Source organism: Ovis aries, chromosome 4 (genome assembly GCF_016772045.2).
Source record: "Ovis aries strain OAR_USU_Benz2616 breed Rambouillet chromosome 4, ARS-UI_Ramb_v3.0, whole genome shotgun sequence".
Lineage (NCBI taxonomy): Eukaryota > Metazoa > Chordata > Mammalia > Artiodactyla > Bovidae > Ovis > Ovis aries.
Window position 1 is genome coordinate 68,574,152 of NC_056057.1, and position 22,712 is coordinate 68,596,863.

Below are 22,712 nucleotides of genomic sequence, written 5' to 3' on the forward strand. Positions count from 1 at the left end.
TCACTGGTGCTGACCAGGGAATTCCAGACTGATTGGTTGAGATTATGTTAAAAGGGAGGGGAGGTTGGACTTGCAACTAGGTTAGGTATTAAGTCTTGGTTTGGTGACATGAGCTTAGCACAAGTGACACCATTGTGGGTCTGTTGTTTCTTTTTCTTAAACAAGTCTCTGTCTTCCCCCTAGTGTCTGGCTCAGTGGCCTGAACCTAATGGTGGTTAAAACTGCCTACTCAGGTAGGCCCCTTAAAAGAGATGGCCCTGAATGGGCTACTTAACCTCTCCAAGTCTCAGTTTCTTGAGTGCAAAGTGGGGACAGTTATAACACAGAGTACATCCAGTTGCTCTAATATTCTGATGCAGTACTGCAGAGAAAGCACTTGAGAATGCACAGTGCTGGTTCTCAGTGCGCCCCCAGCGTTAGTGCTACTACCGTGTGGAATAACTATCTAGGAATGTATGTTGGGCATTTAAACAGGGGGAGTAAAATACCACCCTGCTTCCAGATGCAAACAACAGATTTGCAAGCACCAGCTTGGGGAAATTATTTCAAAATACTGTGGAAATTCTAAGATAGCAGCTTCAAAAAGGTGGGAGAGAAAATCAAAACGCACAAAGGAACAAACAAATCAAATGGAGCTGCACCGCACGGTCAGTCTTCCTCGGTTCATTGTTAATATCTCACGCTGAGATTGCTGGTTTCTTTCAGGATGGAAAAACGCTGATGGGGCGCGGCCAGATCGCGGGGAGACATGGGTGGGGACGTACCTCTGGCCCCTTAGGTCTAGGTCACGTGGGTCTCCTCCTCCTGAAAGGGGCACTCTAAACCTCGCGGTCTGCAGGACACTGGGGGACTACGAGGGGCAAGGGAGAAAGCCGCCTTACTTCTTCCGGAGTCGGGAACCCTGAGAGATCGGTTCTTCGTGCACTCCGAAGCCGGGAGGAGCGCGGTCTGGCCTGCGTAAGTGCGCGGCTCCGCGGAGGTCGCTAGTCCCGGGACTCACCGGCGCCGGGAGGGCGGTCTCATCAGCCTTTGGCACCGAAAAGGAAGACAGCTCGGTGGGGTAAGATGGGGTCGGGAGATCTTGGCTGGCTGGTAGTTTCCAAGTTGGATAATTCTTTGCGTGCGCTCAGCCGGGAACACGCTCCCGAAGGCTCCTGATTTCAGTGCAATCTGAGGACATCGCCCCTGGGCTTCTTCCAAGCCATGGGCGCTTCAGGGAGGCTCAAAGCTGTGGGGTCCTCAGTCATTCTCAGTAAGAGGGGTGGGAGGGGCACGCCCTCCTCCTTCAACAAGTCTCTTTGGGATGTTTTGATTTCATGGATCTTATGGAAGAAAGTAGAAAATGCCTTCGGTTAGTGCGTGTCCCACAAAACGAGACTTGGCTTGAGCGAAGCAAGGAAGGCACACGAAAAGGCTCTTTTTCCTGGAATACAGAACTAGGAGGAAACCAAGGCCTGTCACAGGGCAGGTGGAACGAGCTCCCTGCCAAGTGGATTTGGTCCCTGCAGGGAAATTCATAGGCGCCAGGGGGACATGCAGAGGTGTGTGAAATGGAAGCATCCAGTGCCTTTCCGGCCCCCTTGATGTCCTGGGGGAAAAGTACTTTGGCATATGTATGGATTTGAATCCTAGCATTGCCTTTGGCTAAGTGGTGACCCTGAGCAAATTATTTATGCTTACTAAGCTTCTGTCTCTCCATTTAAAAGATACTTGTCCTTTCCACATCCCCTTAAATATGCAATGAAAACTTTTTACTTTTTCTTTTTTGTTGTTGTTGTGGGATGAGTAAGAACAGAGATTTAAGGAGGAAAAAAAAAAGTCCTATGGGACTTTGATTAACTTGAAAAAATACTTTTAAGAAAGTTGTTCAAAATAGGGATTGGAAAAATAGGGATTTGGGAAAGTAACTGCACTGGCTTTGTTGGCATATGAATAAGTCTGAAAAGTTGTCAAAACCCTTTAGCTGATTAGGCTTTCTATATTTGTACTCCAGGCTAATCTAAGTCCAGTGGAAACCCTTTATAATGTAATGCAAGTGTTCTTAGCAAGAAGCAGTCTTAACTCTTCTTTCACAGGAGTTGGTTCTTTGGGATGGGCATAAGTGGCTCCACAATATATGTGAATCCCATTTATAAACTAATTTACAGTGGAGTTTTACTAGGCTTAATTTATAGCCTGAGAAATAAGTGAGCTTTGACTGACACGCAGTTCAAATGACTTAGAAGAGTGTTAAGGGAAGTCCCCTGGGTTTATCATCAGTTCACTCCCCTTGGTGAGGGAAACAAGATGCAAACACCATGATAGTATTTTGTTACTGACTTTTTGTTGTGGAAAATGTTTGGTTTGTTGGAGGGGGAAATTGTGTTGAATATTACCCTGGTATGCATGGAATTAAGACAGCAAGAGAGGAAGAACTTAGTTACTGCCCCAGATAACATCAGACTCCCCTATATCTTTCTCCAAATACCCAAGTTGAATAGGTACCGACCCATTCTTAATAGGAAGTATAGTTCATTTTAAAGAGCAAACATGTTTATTTAACATTCCCAGGGGTTTAATGATGTGGGATTTTCAGGGACTGAACTAAGAACATCTTAAAAGAACTTAAGTAGGGAAGTGTGTGAAAGTTTTGTGTCTGACTCTTTGCGACCCTATGGACTGTGGTCCTCCAGGCTCCTCTGTCCATAGAATTTTCCAAGCAAGAATAAAGTTATGCATAATTAGAAAGGTGCTTCTAGAAGAACAAATCATTAATATCTATACTGATTTGGGAGAGATGTAAGCTGTAAGAGGGCTAAGAACTATACTTTGTTGGTCAAAATCAGTAATAGAGTTTGAATTTTCATGCTATGCAGTTGCAAGTTCAAAGATTTAAGCAATAGACTGAGTTCACAGGAGAGTGGTCAGGTGCTTTCTTCATAAAACCTATGCTGCTGAGTATAAGCACACCAAAACCAGAGTACTGAGATTCCTCTCTCTTGGAAATATTGCAGGTACTGCCTTGAATGAAGCCACATGCTTTACTTTTACTGCTTTAACCTAGAATCTGAGAGCAAGATGGGGGTGGGGGGACTAACTCACTATGTCCTTAGATGCATTAACCTGAACAAGCAAATTCTTAGCATTACATCTTTCCAGTATCCTTAGGTCTTATCTTCTAACTTTTTCTCTGTGTTCTGATTCTAGTTAGTGGCAGTTTTAAATTGCTAGGGTTGTTTACCGGCCAAAATAATTATTTAGGCATCCCGGGGCCAGCTCTTCCTCCTTTCCCTCTTGGAACTCCATATTTTGTTACTCATCTGTCAGAAAGACCCTTTGGCATATCTTCTTGTACCTGTATGGTTATCTGGAGAGAAGAACCCAGCTCCCAAGAGAGTCATTCCTTCATCTTACATGGGCTAATATTTTTCCCAATGTCTGATTATGAAAGTTTTCAAACATTCAGAAAGGTTGAGAGAATTTTACAGTGTATTGTATACTCCCACTTAGATTCTATTGTCATTGAACTGATACTGATTTGATGTCTCCTATTTTCCTAGAGCTATGCTTACCTGTAAAGACATAGAAAGCAAAGTAAAGCTGGGAATAAAAAAAGACTTGATTTGGTGGGAGAATACAGTTTATGAAGGGGTCATATCACTTTGGCCTGCAAAGTTATGCCAGAATCACATTGTGGGAGACATTGAATTTCATGGCAGGAAGTTTATACTTTATTCTGATTGCATTTGGGAACCAATGAAGGCATTTGAGGAGAGAAATGTCTTGTGCTTTAGAAGTTCAGTCACTCAGTCGTGTCCGACTCTTTGCGACCCCATGAATTGCAGCACGCCAGGCTTCCTTGTCCATCACCAACTCCCAGAGTTCACTCAAACTCATGTCCATTGGGTCGGTGATTCCATCCAGCCATCTCATCCTCTGTCATCCCCTTTTCCTCCTACACCCAATCCCTCCCAGCATCAGAGTCTTTTCCAGTGAGTCAGCTCTTCGCATGAGGTGGCCAAAGTACTGGAGTTTCAGCTTTAGCATCATTCCTTCCAAAGAAATCCCAGGGCTGATCTCCTTTAGAATGGACTGGTTGGATCTCCTTGCAGTCCAAGGGACTCTCAAGAGTCTTCCCCAACACCACACTTCAAAACCATCAATTCTCCGGCGCTTAGCTTTCTTCACGGTCCAACTCTCACATCCATATATGACCACTGGGAAAACCATAGCCTTGACTAGATGGACCTTTGTTGGCAAAGTAATGTCTCTGCTTTTGAATATGCTATCTAGGTTGGTCATAACTTTCCTTCCAAGGAGTAAGCATCTTTTAATTTCATGGCTGCAATCACCATCTGCAGTGATTTTGGAGCCCAGAAAAATAAAGTCTGACACTGTTTCCACTGTTTCCCCATCTATTTCCCATGAAGTGATGGGACCAGATGCCATGATCTTAGCTTTCTGAATGTTGAGATTTAAGCCAACTTTTTCACTCTCCTCTTTCACTTTCATCAAGAGGCTTTTAGCTCCTCTTCACTTTCTGCCATAAGGGTGGTGTCATCTGTATATCTGGGGTTATTGATATTTCTCCTGGCAATCTTGATTCCAGCTTGTGCTTCTTCCAGCCCAGCGTTTCTCATGATGTACTCTGCATAGAAGTTAAATAAGCAGGGTGACAATATACAGCCTTGACGTACTCCTTTTCCTATTTGGAACCAGTCTGTTGTTCCATGTCCAGTTCTAACTGTTGCTTCCTGACCTGTATACAGGTTTCTCAAGAGGCAGGTCAGGTGGTCTGGTATTCCCATCTCTTGAAGAATTTTCCACAGTTTATTGTGATCCACACAGTCAAGGCTTTGGCATAGTCAATAAAGCAGAAATAGATGTTTTTGTGGAACTTTCTTGCTTTTCCATGATCCAGCAGATGTTGGCAATTTGATCTCTGGTCCCTCTGCCTTTTCTAAAACCAGCTTGAACATCAGGGAGTTCACGGTTCATGTATTGCTGAAGCTTGGCTTGGAGAATTTTGAGCATTACTTTACTAGCGTGTGAGATGAGTGCAATTGTGCAGTAGTTTTAGCATTCTTTGGCATTACCTTTCTTTGGGATTGGAATGAAAACTGACCTTTTCCAGTCCTATGGCCACTGCTGAGTTTTTCAAATTTGTTGGCATATTGAGTGCAGCACTTTAACAGCATCATCTTTTAGGATTTGAAATAGCTCAACTGGAATTCCATCACTTCCACTAGCTTTGTTCATAGTGATGCTTTCTAAGGCCCACTTGACTTCACTTTCCAGGATGTCTGGCTCTAGGTGAGTGATCACACCATCGTGATTATCTGGGTCATGAAGATCTTTTTTGTACAGTTCTTCTGTGTTTTCTTGCCACCTCTTCTTAATATCTTCTGCTTCTGTTAGATCCATACCATTTCTATCCTTTATCGAGCCCATCTTTGCATGAAATGTTCCCTTGGTATCTCTAATTTTCTTGAAGAGATCTCTAGTCTTTCCCATTCTGTTGTTTTCCTCTATTTCTTTGCACTGATCGCTGAGGAAGGCTTTCTTATCTCTTCTTGCTATTCTTTGGAACTCTGCATTCAGATGCTTATATCTTTCCTTTTCTCCTTTGCTTTTGCTTCTCTTCTTTTCACAGCTATTTGTAAGGCCTCCCCAGACAGCCATTTTGCTTTTTTGCATTTCTTTTCCATGGGGATGGTCTTGATCCCTGTCTCCTGTACAGTGTCATGAACCTCATTCCATAGTTCATCAGGCACTCTATCTATCAGATCTAGGCCCTTGAATCTATTTCTCACTTCCACTGTATAATCATAAGGGATTTGATTTAGGTCATACCTGAATGGTCTAGTGGTTTTCCCTACTTTCTTCAATTTCAGTCTGAATCTGGCAATAAGGAGTTCATGATCTGAGCCACAGTCAGCTCCTGGTCTTATTTTTGCTGACTGTATAGAGCTTCTCCATCTTTGGCTACAAAGTATATAATCAGTCTGATTTCAGTGTTGACCATCTGGTGATGTCCACGTGTAGAGTCTTCTCTTGTGTCGTTGGAAGACAGTGTTTGCTATGACCAGTGCATTCTCTTGGCAAAACTCTGTTATCCTTTGCCCTGTTTCATTCCATATTCCAAGGCCAAATTTGCCTGTTACTCCAGGTGTTTCTTGACTTCGTACTTTTGCATTCCAGTCCCCTGTAATGAAAAGGACATCTTTTTGGGTGTTAGTTGTAAAAGGTCTTGTAGGTCTTCATAGAACCGTTCAACTTCAGCTTCTTCATTGTTACTGGTTGGGACATAGACTTGGATTACTGTGATATTGAATGGTTTGGCTTGGAAACGAACTGAGATCATTCTGTTGTTTTTGAGATTGCATCCAAGTACTGCATTTTGGACTCTTCCGTTGACCATGATGGCTACTCCATTTCTTCTAAAGGATTCCTGCCCGTATAGTAGATATAATGGTCATCTGAGTTAAATTCAACCAATCCAGTCCATCTTAGTTCGCTGATTCCTAGAATGTCAATGTTCACTCTTGCCATCTCCTGTTTGACCACTTCCAATTTGCCTTGATTCATGGATCTAATATTCCAGGTTCCTATGCAATATTGTTCTTTACAGCATTGGACCTTGCTTCTATCACTAGTCACATCCACAACTGAGTATTGATTTTGCTTTGGCTCCATCCCTTCATTCTTTCTGGAGTTATTTCTCCACTGATCTCCAGTAGCATATTGGGCACCTACCGACCTGGGGAGTTCCTCTTTCAATATCCTATCATTTTGCCTTTTCATACTGTTCATGGGGTTCTCAAGGCAAGAATACTGAAGTGGTTTGCCATTCCCTTCTCCAGTGGACCATATTCTGTCAGACCTCTCCACCATGACCCTCCCGTCTTGGGTGGCCCCACATGGCATGGCTCAGTTTCATTGAGTTAGACAAGGCTGTGGTCCGTGTGATTAGATTGACTATTTTTTGTGATTATGGTTTCAGTGTGTCTGCCCTCTGATGCCCTCTTGCAACACCTACCGTCTTACTTGGGTTTCTCTTACCTTGGGCGTGGGGTATCTCTTCACGGCTGCTCCAGCAAAGTGCAGCCGCTGCTCCTTACCTCGGACAAGGGCTATCTCCTTACCACTGCCCCTCCTGACCTTGAACGTGGAATTGCTCCTCTCAGCCCTCCTGTGCTCGTTCCCTTAAGCATCAGTGTTAGGCTGAATTGGTGTGGAGGGGACCTGAAGTCTTACAGACAAGTTACGAGGCTTGACATAAGTCCTCAGGGCGAGTGAAAGTTGACTTGTACACCAAATGTGAAAAAGAGGAAGAAGGACGGGACTTTGCCTGTAACTTGACATTTGGACTCAGTTTTAGAGCCTTGGGTGCCATTAAGAATTGGGAAGTCAGAGGAGGGGGGAGTTCAAGAGGGATGTTAATGTTTTGTCATAAGACTCCATGGGTTTGAGGGACCAATTGCGTACCCATGTGGAGGAGCCCCTACTGAGAGTGGGGAACCCAGTAGCAAGGTGAGGACGAAACAAAATTCTGGACTAGCAGTTAGTGATCCAGGGGGTGGTTGAATGAAAGTGTACGATGGAGAAAAAAAGGACAAGACCTTGAAGAAAATCTGACTATATGTGAATTCTTGGAACAGAAAAACGTATAGATGTTCAATGATCAATTTGCATTCAATATTTTAGTGATGATTCTATCTACAGCATTGTTGTAGCCGCTGTTCTTGACAGCTTACAACAGTCAATCTAAAGAGCATACCTATATAAGTAGAGTGATGTTTTTCCTGTTCCCACTGCAGGAGGCGTGGTGTGGAGAAAGGCTGTGAAAAGAGGGTGGAGAATGAAGTGACAGGATAGGGAAGAGAGAAAGTGAAATACTATTTTATCTAAGACTTTTAGAGTATACAGTGCTTTATCCGTGTAAGCCATTTCTGAATACCAGGCATCTAGGTAATCTAATGAATTCATCTATCTTTCACAAAGCAGCTCCTACTTAATCTGGGAGCCATATCACCCTGTCATGATGGTGGTCATACTTTCCAGACGAAACCTCAGGTGGGACACATATTCTGAATGCCTGGTCACCAAGCCTTTATCCAACTGTTTAGCAACCAAAACTTTCCTCTCCCTTTTTATATTAGTACTTTTGTATGTGCTCTATGTGATGAATAAATAAATGCTCAGCTCTGTAAACCCATCTTATTATAATTTACCACTGACTAAGCAAGGGAAATTAGATTTAATTAGCATCTATTCCGTGGTTAGGGGCTGTTTTTCAGTCTCAATTAGAAACCGAGGGCAGGGACTGTCTTTTGTCTCTCTGCAGTATTGCGTATGAATTCATATATGTACATGTATCATTGCCATCATAACAATGAGTGGTAGTATAGGTCCACTTGTACACAGGTACTTTGTCTAATGGTACAGTTTTTAGGCGGCAGAGCCACATTTGAAGTTGTGTCTAAATTCTTTGTGTTCCTCCCATTGGACTGTATTACCTTCCCAAATGCTGACTGACTGCGTGCCTGGCATTATATCACATGTTTGAACATGTGAGTTCCTTCCTATCACCCCTCTGATTTAGCAGATAAGTCATAGGAAAGCTCAAATCAAAACTGGTTATTTTTAGTGGGGTATCTGCCCTCTGGCACTGTCTTATTTTCACTTAACTTCTTTTTTAAAAATGTATTTCATTGAAATATAGTTGAGTTACATTGTCGTGCAGATTCGTGCTGTACAGCAGAGTGATCCAGTTGTATATATACACATTTTTTTCACTTTTTTCCATTATGGTTTATCTTAGGATATCGAATATAGTTCCCTGTGTAGTACAGTAGGACCTTGTTTATCCATCCTGTATGTAATAGTTTGCATCCCACACTCTGAATCCATCCCAGCCCCGCCCACTTTTCTATTGGTGACTACCAGTCTGTTCTCGCTGTCTGTGTCACCCAGCTTCTTTAACTCTGCAGGAAGAGTCAAACCTTCTCAGAAATCCCACCTGCTAAGGTTCAGTTTAACAATCACTTTACTAATTCTTCTGAAGATCACACCTTCAGTCCTCTATGCTATGCTGAGTTTCTTTGGTCCTGTCTGGCTCTTTGCAACCCTATGGACTGTAGGTTCCCAGGCTCCTCTGCCCATGGGATTCTCCAGGCAAGAATACTTGAGTGGGTTGCCATACCCTACTCCAGATGATCTTCCCAACCCGGGGCTCAAACCCATGTCTCTTATGTCTCCTGCATTGGCAGGCAGGTTCTTTACTACTAGCACCTGGGAAGCGCTAAGAGAGAAAAAGTCTCTTTTTTATTTGTTTACCTGCTTGTTTCACTCCATCAGTCTTCTGCTTTTCCCATTGTCCCACTTGCTTACATACCTAAAGTCATGTTCCCCTTTCGTTCCTTACTTTCCTTCCATCCAAAAGCTTTGGAGAGAGAGTGGAATAGGATATGGGGCTTATAGCAGAATTTATATTAACTCTGTAATTTATTGTAATTGACTCTGACGTGTCTATCTGTTCTCTTTATCCTTTGTTCTTGAAGTTGGAAGTAGCCAGTGGCACAGTGAGCAATAGGCTTGGCATTGGGAGTGAGGTAATCAGCCAGTGAGTAAGCCTTGTGTTGATTAGTAGTGGTTTGGAGGATGATGTTTCTTGTCCCTTACTGCAGAACTCAAGCAGTCTGCCTGCAGATACTGGGTTTTGTGCATGCCTGCCTTCTTTTCCTGAAGGTAAGTTCTACACCTTTTTAATCTTTGACACCTCCACAAGTTTTAGCAAAGTATTTTGTGCTTTAGTTTATGCCCAGAAAAATCCTTAATGCGTTGAGTTCTGTTAAAGAAGAGAAAACTCTTTGTATGGAGGAAGAATGTGGAGAGGCCTCCACCTTTGCAGGATCCAGAAATGTGACTGTTGCAGGGAAAGCCCTAACTGGGTAAAGCCGGTAAGCTCCCAAGGTGGGCCACAAAAAATGTAGAAAGTTAACCTTTGTATAATGAGATGTAAAATTAGAGATGACGAATCTGTGTAAATTGATTATTCGCCATTACTGTTCTAATAATGGTCAACACTATATCTAAAGTGTCTGTGGTTTGTCTGTATGATGTTTAACTTTCAGTTTAAACCACACAGAATAAATTAAAATGAAAAAAGAAAAAAAAGATGAACCAGTCTGGAGCCTTGTAGAGTTTATATTTGACACATGGGGAAGGCAGTAATAGCTAGTTCTTAAAACGAAATATTTTCTGCCTAAGCTTCTTGATGAAGAATGTTATTGTTGTTGTTTAGTCCAAAATCATGTCCTATTCTTTTGCGACCCTGTGCGCTGTAGCCCTCCAGGCTCCTCTGTCCTTGGGATTTCCCAGGCAAGAATACTGGAGTAGGTTGCCATTTCCTTCAAAGAATGTTATTAGCAATCAAGAAATCATCTGGAAATAATTTGTTTTTTTTTTTTTTTCTCCCCCTCTGAGTACCGGAATGTTTGTAGAATTAACTTGGCTTGGAGGAGAGTGAACCCCTTGTACTATTGCACAGGCACTTTCAGAACTGGGAGACTACGGCACTTGCTATGAAACCAAGATTCTTTCTGCAGTTCACTGTAACCCAGCACCTAAATGTTAGTATCTAGAAAGTCTGAGACTTCTGTTTCTAAACTTACTGGAAGCCACTGATTTGGAATTTGGTGATAGGTTTTTAAAAAAATTCTATGCTCAGTAAACATAAATGTCTTGTAGCATAGACCAAAAAATAGCCTTTCACCAATTTCCAGCCTTGCAGACACTCAAATGTTAAGTTCACCGGACACAGACATGAAAGTTCTTTCATTGAGGTAGCCTGCAGGAATCATCACTGTGACTCAGAACCTGCAGCAGTTTTATCCCTATGCTTGGCTGCTTTTTAGAATCCTAGAAATTCCTAGACAGGAGGGCATGTTGGGAATTAGATAGTACATCTAATCCCCATAATTTGCAAATGAAGGAAGTGAAGTCTAGAGAGAGAAGTGAATTGATTTGCCTAAGGATGTACCTTTGACAGAGTGGTTTTGGTGTCAGGGTAATGCTAGCCTCATAGAATGAGTTTGGAAATATTCTCTCCTCTTCACCTGATGTGAAGAGCTGACTCATTTAAAAAGACCCTGATGCTGGGAAAGATTGAGGGCAGGAGAAGGGGATGCCAGAGGATGAGATAGTTGGATGGCATCACTGTCTCAATGGACGTGGATTTGAGTGAACTCCAGGAGTTGGTGATGGACAGGGAGGCCTGGCGTGCTGTGGTTCATGGGGTCGCAAAGAGTCTGACACAACTGAGCGACTGAACTGAACTGAACTTCAACTTTTTGGAATAGTTTGAGAAGGATAGGTATAAAGTCTTCTATAAATGTTTGTTAGAATTCCCCTGTGAAGTCATCTGTCCTGGACCTTTGTTTATTGGGAGGCTTTTGATTACTGGTCAATGTCATCACTAGTAATTGGTCTGTCCAGATTTTTTCTTTCTTCCTGACTCAGTCTTGGAAGATTGTATGTTTCTAGGAATCAATCCATTTCTTCTAGATTGACCAATGTGTTGGTATATAATTTTCCAGAGTGTTCTCTTATGATTATTTTTATTTCTGTGATATTGACAGTAATGTCTTCCTCTCTCATTTTAACTGTTACTTATTTGGACCCCCCATCTCTCTTTCTCTCTCTTTTCTTTTCTTTTTTTTTTTTTTTTTGATGAGTCAGGCTAAAAGTCTGTCAATTTTATTTATCTTTTCAAAAATCCAGCTCCTAGTTTCAGCGATCTTTTCTAAGTCTCTATTTCATTTATTTCCGCCCTAATATTTGTTCTTCTTTTTTCTGATTTTGATGTTTGTCAGCATAATTCACCTACATAAATTAAAAATCCAAGTCTTATTAAAATTTTCATAACAAACAATTTTAGTCCCCTATCTGACCACTCCCCAACCTTCCCTTATCTCTGAGGTCTCCTTCCATACTCTTTTATTTTGATTACTGGTCAGTGTCATCACTAGTGATTGGTCTGTCCAGACTTTCTCTTTCTTCCTGACTCAGTCTTGAAAGATTATGTTTCTAGGAATCAATCCATTTCTTCTAGATTGACCAATATGTTTCTTCTAGTCTTTAACTTCACATTTCTAAATAATGTGCTTAGTCTGTTTCTCGATGTATTGGTTTTAGAGTTACACTTTTTATCAGTCTGAGGTATTTTCTATTAATTCCTACTAAGCAAAGTCAAAATTTAGCATTCTAACATACATTATACCCCAGCTTTCCTACCCTCTGCCCTGTTCAAAGCGTTACAGAGTTTTTTGTTGCTGCTATAATCCATATCTTCTGTTTACTATACTGATTGTATAAGTATTGCTCACTACTGAGCTAAGGAGTGTACACTGGTTGCAGTGCCTTTCTTGTATGATTTGATATTCTTCATTGAGTTAATAATTGCCTGTTTTCAGATTGTTTAGTTTTCCATGCCACTATCAGAACTTCTGTTCACTGAGAGAACTCTAGTATCCTTAGATATGATTTTTCACAAAACTCATGAAGTAATCAGTCATATATATATTTTTATATGTGTGTGTGTGTGTGTGTGTGTGAGAGAGAGAGAGAGAGAGAGAGAGAGAGAGAGAGAGAGAGAGAGAGAGAATGTCAGTCATTCAGTCCTGTCCAACTCTTTGAGAATCCACAGTCTGGAGCCCACCAGATTCTCTCGCCATGGGACTCTCCAGGCAAGAATAATAGAGTGGGTTGCCATTTCCTTCTCCAGGGGATCTTCCCGACCCAGGGGTGGAACCATATCAATATCTACTGACGTTTATTTTTTTCTGAAGGGTCTTCCCTGGATTCTTCTGTGTCACTGCTTCAGTCTGCATTGGTTTTCCTTCAGGCATACAGCCGTCATCTTGGGAGCGCTCCTTTGTTAGTTCCCCTGTTCGCGGGATCCCGTGTTTTTCCCCTTTGGGTTTCACTTTCTCGTGTTAGTGGAACATATATGTTGGTAGCTTTCTGACAAGTGATATATGAGTCAACTTTTTGAGGCTTTATGTGTACTTGAATGTTTCTTTAATTTATGATCATTTTTGTTTGATAGTTTGGCTGAGTATACAATTCTAGCTTGAAAATAATTTTCCTCTAAGCATTTTAAAGGCATTTTTTTTCTACAGTGTCTTTTAGCTGCCATTGCTGCTGTTTAGTCCAGTGCCATTTTTGTTCTTGATTCTTTTTATATACTATCTCTGTCTTTTCCTCTGTCTCTCTTTTTTCTCTCAAGTTTGCTGTAGTCTCTTTATTTTTGAAATTTGTTCTATGTCTTTTTGTTCCTTGATCCAAGAACCTGATGATTCTTTTAAATCTGGAAATTATGTCTATACCTCTGTATTATTCCTTTAATAATTTCATACCCTGAATTTTACCTGCCTTCTCTTTCTAGTGCTTCCCTTAGTCAGAGATTAGCCTTCACAAGATTTCTTTGACTTTACTGTTCCACTCTTTTATCAAAATTTTAAAATTACTATGACCTAGTTTTAATTTTCAGGAGCACATTCTTGCTGTTTGTTCCTTCTTCATATAACATTCTATTATTTAATGAATGCAATGTTTTTTCTTACCTCCTGAAAGATATTTTTTGTTTTTGAAGAGCTATTCAGTTCTATGCATTACAGTTTTTTCCTGAGTTTTTTTTCTTCAAATAGTTTCTTTCTTTCCTTTTCAAATTAAAGGCTTTCTTCCAATGTCCAGTGGCTCTTTGCAGTCTGGTTTATATTAAGTATGAGAAATTGAGCTCGTGGTTGGAAGCCCCATTGTGTTGAAGGGATTTTTCAGAAAGTCCCTGAAATTGATTGGTGGGTCCAGGAATTTTCATTGGAGGACCTCACGTGTCCATATATATAGGTCCTTTCTCTAAGATGCTTCACTTATTCCAGAGAAGAATCCTTCAGTCTCCTGCACAGGGTGAAAGATGGAGACACAGAGAGCTTCAGAGACAGTTTTCTTAGAGCTGAGTGTTAAGGGGCATGTTTGGGGTATATCAGTAGGTAGAGTTTCTCTTAGTTTTCAATTGAGTGCCTCATTCCCAACTTTTTCTGTTTCATATTCCCAATACAAGAATTTCTCTAGTTTAATTTCCCAAAGAATAACTTTTCTATAGATTCTTTTCTTTCCCCTGATGGAGTGGGGAAGGGTATCTGAAGCTCTACCTGCTGTTACAGAGTTTCCTCAGTTCTTCTGTTTTCAGCTGCACGCAGTTTCATCAATTCTGTTTTCAGCCGCACGCCTCACTGTTACCCTCTTTGTATCCAGTACTATTTTTGAACCTTTCTGTGTTTGTAATGTGAATTAATTAGTTTGTTTCTCGTTGGTATTCTGGTTTCATTATCTGCAAATGATTTGTTCACTTTTTAAAATTTTTATTTTATATTGGAGCACAGTTGATTAACACTATTGTGTCCGTTTCGGGTGTACAGCAGAGTGGTTCAGTTTTATGTAATTCTTTCCCCATTTAGGATATTTAGGGAGCAGAGTTCCCTGTGCTATACAAAAGGTTCTTGTTTATCTGTTTCAAATTTAGCAATGCGCATGTGTGAGGGCTTCCCCAGTGGGTCAGTAGTAAAGAATCTGTGTGCATTGCAGGAGATACAGGGGACATGAGTTTGATCCCTGGGTTGGGAAGATCCCTTGGAGGAGGAAATGGCAACCCACTCCAGTATTCTTGCCTGAAAAATCCCCTGGACACAGAAGCCTGGTGGGCTACAGTCCATGGGGTCACAAAGAGTCGGACACGACTGAGCACACATGCATGGACACACATGTACACCGTGTACATGTTAGTCCCACACTCCATCTGACAACAACAAAGTCTGATGTGCTGTATTTGCTTTTGTTGTTTCTATTTGGGCGGGCATGGGATTTATACCTTTGAAAGTATCTTTTTCACTTTAACAGGGTTTCATGAAGGAGCAGAAACAAATGTGTTCAGTTCACTGTTTTAACAGACAAATTAGGCTCCATTTTGACAAGCTAGTTTAATATGCTCATGGGACATCAGGTGAAAATGTTCAGCAGGCAGTTGAATAGCTGAGTTCCTTTTAAGAGGAACTATTATTTTGAGCGGTGTCAATAGAAAGTGCTACTCAAAGTGATGAGACCACCATGGAGAGAGTGTGTGGAGTAAGATAAGCTGTGGACCAAGAATAGATTCCTGACAAACCCGGTATTTAAAGGAAGACAGAAGAAGAAGGAACCATGAAGGAGAACATTCTAGAATTTACCAAAGGGGTAATGTCAATGTGTCAAAGAAGTCAATTGAGATAATGGCCAAAACTTTTTTTCTTTTGCAAAGTGGGGAACATGGACATCACTAATGACTTTGGCAGGATGGTGTGGACAAGTCCGAATGCAGCAAATAAGAGAATAAAAATAGTTTTGTTTTGTTTTGCTTTCAGTAATCACTAAAGAAGCAGTAATGGGGGTGTTTCCATGGTTCAAGAACCAGATGAACAAGTCTGTGGGCTTTTTCTGTTGTCTCCTCTTGGGATGCTGTCACACTTGATTTTAGGATATTTAATGAGATGATTCAGAACTGCAACCTTTTGTTATTGCTGAATAGTCTGGTTGTGACTTTGCTGCCCTTTTATTATCTGTGTGTAGATATTTCAAATGGTTTGATTTTAGAAATAATTTTTCACCATCCATTTTCATAACTTTCCAAGGCTGGTGTGGGCAAGCCAAACTGTTAGGTACTTCAAATTCTGGATATGTGAGTGAAGCTGATACTAGTAACCACTTCTTTTTTCAATCACATATATGATGAAATGTTTGCAGAATAATAGAGACAGAGGGGTGTAGTGGGAAAAAATTCCAGCCCATTACCCTTAGCATAAAGCCCAAATTCCATTCTATTGGAGTTTCTGAAGGAGCCTCCCCAAATAGCAAACTTTTTGCTGTTGCCTGAGGTATGGGGTAATTGAGAAGACAAAGGAACAAGGCAGGTGGAGAGTAAAATATTACCTTTCTTACTAAAAGTGACTGGGTTGGGTTTGTGCTCTCACTTCTAGGCAAGTGAACTAAAGCCCAGACTAGAGAAGACTTGCACAGACATGCACAGCCCACGTGTGGAGATAGAAAGCACTATTTCCTGCGGAAACACTGGGAGAGCTGAGCCCAACATGCCCAATTTATCCACATTTATCTATCTGATAAATCTTTCTACCTCTCATCCTACCCTCCTCAGAATGAACAAGAGGGTGGCAAGAGGCCAGCCTTACCAATGATGGAAACATCAGAGCTGGGAAGAAGTGAGCCCCCCAAATACATGTTGGCCTTCAACACCCTGCATGGTCTGATACCTGATCCCATTTGTACCACCCTCCCCATGACTCTCACACTGCTACCATCCTGGCTTCCATCCTGATTTCTCTAGATGAGGGGTCTTTGCAGTCACTATTCTCCAGCCCTGGATAAGGAAATGGCAACCCACTTCAGTATTCTTGCCTAGAGAATCCCTTGGACAGAGGAGCCTGGTGGGCTTCTGTCCATAGGGTTGCACAGAGTCGGACACGACTGAAGTGACTTAGCATGAGTGCATGCACTGGAGAAGGAAGTGGCAACCCACTCCAGCATTCTTGCCTGGAGGATCTTGCCTGGAGGAGCCTGGTGGGCTGCCGTCTAGGGGGTCGCACAGTTGGACACGACTAAAGTGACTTAGCAGCAGCAGCATTCTCCAGCCTGAAACTCTTCTCTCTAGATAGTCACTTGAAACTCTCCAGTACCTTCAGATCTTCCCATGTGTCACCTCTTCAGAGGGACCTCCCCTTCCACCCGACCCAAAAATGCCACTCCCCCACCATCCCTCTCTAACCCTTTACCCTGCTTTGATTCTCTTAATAGCTTTCCTCTTTCTTGTCTCCTTTATGTGGGAAGCTTCGTGAAGGCAGACACTTTGTCTCTTTCGTTTTCTGTGCCTGCATTGGAGTCTTGCGCATAGTAGAGCTAAACTCCATAGGAGCTAACATATATTTGTTTATCAAATGAATGACCAGTCCAGTGAACTTGGGGTCCGTCCCAGCTCTGCTACTGACTAGAGTGTCACTCCTTGGGAATTTGCTCCATCCACCTGAGTCTCTGTTGAAGAGCTGCATTAACTCCTTTCAAGAGTGATGGTGAGGATCCAATGAGATAATGTGTGCAGAAGAGATGAGGGAAACACTGAAATGATCTAAGTTCTTGCATAGGGATTGCTCCCAATGACAACACTGTCTCTTTTGGAATCAAGGAGGAGTTAATTTCTTGTCACCTTAGTGACAAGTGATGGCTTAAGGTGATGACATTGAAAGATTTCCCAGGACCATCCTCACACAAAATACTCTTATCCATTATACCCAGTTTTATCCTTGTATTTGCCACATTGTGTATCCTGATTTTTTTTATGAAAAATTTAGTCATAATAGATAGCAAAAAGGAGGTTCATTCTAAAAAAAATAGGAATACATTTACTTCAAAAAAAAAGAATTTCTCAGTGGAAAACATTTCTTTTGCCATGAGTCTTAAAGGATTGAGGGCTTCAGCCATTCCCCTAAAATTATTTTCCAAGTGGAAGGAAGCTAGAAATTAATTTTGAAGCAATTTCTGAGCATGTGAGTTTCACTTTTTTGCAAATAAACATGCCCTTAAATCACTCACAATTTCAGCACCTATAAATCTTGCCAATGGCATGCCAAGATAATCCAGTTAACCCAGAATTCTGCTTTTTTGTCAAAAGTTGCAAGGAGGCAGATTTTGTTGTATTATGTTATTTACATAATGATATATATGAAATCAACCCTGAATATTCATTGGAAGGAGTGATGCTGAAGCTGAAGCTCCAATACTTTGGCCATCTGATGTGAAGAGCCGACTCGCTGGAAAAGGTCCTGATGCTGGGAAAGATTGAGGGCAGGAGAAGGGAGTGATAGAGGATGAGATGGTTGAATGGGATCACCAAATCAATGGACATGAATTTCAGCAAACTCTGGGAGATAGTGAAGGACAGGGAAGCCTGGCATGCTGCAGTCCATGGGATTGCAAAGAGCTGGATACAACATAGCAACTGAACAACAACAATATGAAAAGTGTATGGACTTTGGACTCATCTAGATCTGGCTTCAAATTTGAGCTTTTACTGTTTAATGGTTGAGTTGAGAGCTTGAAAAAATTAACCTCATACTTGAGAAACTAGTCAACCTAAGATTAAGTTTCCTCATCTGAGCATGTCTTATATAAACCTTGAGACTTAAGGCCTTTCTAAGAAGAGTGATACAGATATAAATGAAATAAATAAAACACATGCTGTCCATGAGCAAGTGAGAGGCTCTGAAACGTTCATTATATAACCAGGAAACCCATTTTAATTTGTTTGGCCCAGATTGTCCTAAACTTTTATCCTTATAAAACCTAATAATACCTTGCTGAATCAGTATTCTATAGAGGATTGTGTAGGAAATCCCGGCTTGCCAGAATGCCAGACATATCTTAAATGTAAAATCCATTTATCTTCCCTTTCCCATTTTATTGCTGACCTCTCAGAATTTTCACCCAGATGCTTAATACTAACTTAAAGTAGAACAGTTTAAGTTCTACTATTTATTCCTTTATCCCCTCCACCTTGGCTTATTCCACAGTCGTCCTGACTATCCAGGTAGTAGTTTTATAGCAGTGCTATAGCAAAGTACCACACATTGGGTGGCTTAACTCATCACAGATTTATTGTTTGAGACTTCTGCAGCCTAGAAGTCCAAAATCATAGTGTTGGTGGGGCCTTGTTCCCTCTGAAACCTTTAGGGAAGAATGTTCCCTCGTCCTCATTTACCTTCTGGCAAAAATTTTATTTTCTTATGTTATTTCCAAACTCACCTGAGTAGGGAGATAAGATCCTGGTGCACATCGCTCATTTTGGAGATGCTGTTAATAGTATTATGGGCTTCCCTTGTGGCTCAGATGGTGAAGAATCTGCCTGCAATGCAGGAGACCCAGGTTTGATCCCTGGGTCAGGAAGATCCTCTGGAGGAGGCAATGGCAACCCACTCCAGTATTCTTGCCTGGAGATTCCATGGACAGAGGACTCTGACGGGCTACAGTCCATGGGGTCACAGAGTCAGACGCAACTAAGAAATTAACACAACATTAGCAATATTGGAAGTATTGAATGGTCTTTGAAAATTGATTGGTATTGGCCTCACTTCTTTGCTGTACTGCTTACTACCTGTGTGATTCTGGGCAAGTAACTTAAATTCTCTGAGGATCAATTTTTCATCTGTAAAATGGGATAATAGTACTTATCTGATAAAGATTAGAAATAAAAATATAAAGTAGTTGGCACAGTTCTGATACATGGAGTGCGTTTAATGATGGGACTTTTACTGATATCATTATCATGAGGATGCCTTGGATCATGGGGGCGGCCTTCCTATTTCAACTGTTATTAACGTTTTGGGACATTGGCTACTTTCACTTCCTACCTCCATTCAAATTTTCTTTCTGGTTAGCATGAGATTTCAAAGTAAAGCCCCCTATTATAGTGTCAGATAGTTTAAGTTCCTCCTCTTCCTGATTCTTTTCATTCACCACCTGCCACATGTGTTGAGTTTGTCTCCCTTTCCTGTGAGCCCAAGGATATGGTGGCAGAGATAGGGATGACTAATTCAATTAGCAAGATGAGACACCACTGTCTGATGCCAGAGGGGGAGCCTGTGGAAAGGAGATAGGCATATAAGTCTCAGGGCCCCTTCAGCAGAAGCTTGCTCATCGCCTTGTATATCATGTACTATGTCCTCTCTGGGGAAACAGTGCTTCAAATATCAACTTTAGAAATTAAAATGATGCCTTAAGGAGAATGAATACTGGATCCTTTGAAATAAAGGTTTTCTTCTACCATTTGTTTTCGTGGAAATCCTTAGCAAAAAATAGCTAGATTTGGGGTTTGGGTTGGTATTTAATTCAGGGTTGCACGATAGCCCTTCAAGATTCAAATGCTTTGGATATGCCTGAATAATCTTGAGAGGTGACTGAATCCTTTTTAATAGGGGGACCACTTTTATGTACCTTTCTTTAATCGCAAATTTCGTGGAACTGTCTGTTACTAGTTGGCCTGTTTTTTGTTTGTTTGTCCGGGGGAATGTTTTTCTTGTTATGGGAGTACTCAAGGCAGTTAAATATGTGAGAGGACTCCAAATAAATATTTTAATTGAAGCTATGACATTTATTACATGAACGACTTTTATCCTTTAGAATTACCTATAATGTAAAATGCAGAAGTGGGAAGGAGAGAAGAAAACATAGGGCTACTTAACATGTTTGCTCTTTGTCCTCATTCTGGAGTTTTTGTTTCTAACTCTTCTTTTCACTGGTAGAACATGCACTTTCCGGTGGCTTTCTCGGATTTCTTTTCTCAAAGCCTTGCCTTTCTGAGCATATTAACTGGTTGCTTCTATACACAGATGACAGCTTGGCAGGATTTCCCCCTTTTGTCTCTTCTAATCATTTCCATTGGAACTGGGATGTGAGTTGATGGAAAGTAGTTTCCAGATCAGTTTTCAAGTAAGAAACATGAGACTCACATGAGCAGGTAATAAAATGTTGAATATTTGTGGTGTTTGCTGATTTCTATGGTATAAATATTCCCGTCATGGCTGATTTCAGGCTACAAGATGTTACTCAACACCAAGTTGCAAAGAAATGCACAGTAGCAAACTATTATATAATCTTTCAATTAGATAAATATGAAAAAATAACTCCAGAGCATAGATGATAGAAAACATAGTAAACATGGTAAAATAGTTAAGTAGTGATGAGTTTTGAGTATTTATCACTTATTTTTTAATATAACATATTTAATGGTAAAGCTTCTATACTCTAATTTTGAACAATAGCTGCATTGAACAGCTGACTCTCACAGTTCCTGGAGATCTAACCATTGGTTTTAACATACTGACTGGGACCCGGAAAAGTCATTGTCCCACCCAAGGTTCAGTGAATGAGTCATGTTAGAACCTGGATTAGTACAAGTCATTTCTAAAACCCAAATTTCTCTGGAAAGACTTACTTATTGACGTATCTGTTTATTCATTTGTTTATTTATTTGTACTACATGCTTTAAAGATCTAATGAAAGAAATTTAGTCTGTAGCAGACCATTATTATCTATTGAGACAATAAGAGGCAAAATATTTGAATATATATAATTACAACTACAGATGGGCGGGTGGAAAGCAGATTAGATTTAGGGCCATAAGTGAATCCTGGCTTTGAGTCTTGATTTTGCTGCTCAGCAGCTTACAACATATTTTATTCTCTAGTTCCAGTTGTCTAGACTGTGAGATGAAGGAATTGGACCATATGAACATATACTACCTCCTGTATGTCTAACATATCATGATTCGTTATTTAGACCCATCAGTTCAACAGCTATTTGCTTAGAACCAATTATATTCTCATTTGTTATGGACTCTACTCCAGGCAGAACTGGATATAAATGCAGTCAGATGAATTATTATTAGAACAGCATCTCATGTTAATGCAGAGCCTTTTAATTCAACAAAGAGAAACTTTACTTTGAGTCTCTGAGGTTCTATGACAGTATGAGATCAGGACACATCTTCACAGAATGTTAGCGAGAGCAGAACCTATTCTGAAAGGACAAACAGAACTCTTACTCCTAGGAAACGCAAGAGGTCATAACCAGGTAGTAATAAGGAATAAGGAACAAGCCATGCCTACCAGTTGCTTCACTGATAAAAAAGCAAAATCAAAAATGACTTTCTTCTAATTATAAGATTAGTTATTATAGAAAATTTAGAAATTATTACTGAGTATTAAATAAGGACAATATACTTTACACCCAATCTAATAGCTTCCTTTTCTTTACCTAATATTTTAGTATATTTTATAAAACATTCTCAGTAGAGTCATTTTAATTGCTGTATATGATTCCATTTTTTTAATGTACAGTAACTTATCTTAAATTGTTTACATTGTTGACAGTTTATTATTCTAAATAATACTGTGATAAATACCTTTGTTGATATAAAAAAATTGTCTCTTGTACACATGATTTCCAGTTGTGATATTTTAGGTTTTTAGTAAGGTTTTGGGCTTCACAAGTGGCGCTAGTGGTAAAGAACTTGCCTGCCAGTGCAGGGAACACAAGAGATGTGGGTTCAATCCCTGGGTCGGGAAGATCCTCTGGAGGAGGGCATGGCAACCCACTTCAGTATTCTTGCCTAGAGAATCCCCATGGCAGAAGAGCCTGGCAGGCTATAGTCCATAGGGTCACAAAGAGTCAAACACGACTGAAGTGACTTAGCACATACACGCAGTAAGGTAGTTATAGTGAATCGCAGATTTTGACCTTTAGCATATTTGATTCTGCCAATATTGTTTTGAACTTGCATATATTTTATTCTGTTTCTGAACATTTATTAAGAGGAGCAGTTTGCCTGTATCCTTCAGTAAGATGTATTTGAACTGGAAATAACACCAATGTTTTCATATCACTTCAAGTAGATACATAATACAGTGTAGGGTTAATAATTTTTTTACTCTCTGCGGGCAATAACTTCCAATACAGAGTTTATTAGTTTAGAAAGGACTCAATAAATGTTCAATAAATGAAAAGGTTTTGGCTAATTTAGGATAGGCAAAATACATTAGTGAAAGATGTGAAGAAAGAAAATACTCCATTCA

At 40.6% G+C, this 22,712-nt stretch overlaps 1 protein-coding gene across 4 annotated transcripts in view; it reads left to right on the forward strand.

The window, feature by feature from the left end:
• Positions 1-782: 782 nt before the first annotated feature.
• The window catches only part of CPVL (carboxypeptidase vitellogenic like), a 133,394-nt gene continuing 111,464 nt past the window's right edge, over positions 783-22,712 (forward strand). For 2 of the 4 annotated variants that reach the window (XM_015095329.4, XM_060414783.1), the window contains exon 1: positions 783-957. The gene's annotated coding sequence lies outside the window, so the exon portion shown is untranslated. Of the gene's footprint in view, positions 1,061-9,668; positions 9,730-22,712 lie in introns of all 4 variants that reach the window. The other 2 variants (XM_042248638.2, XM_012176892.5) reach the window with 2 other exon arrangements.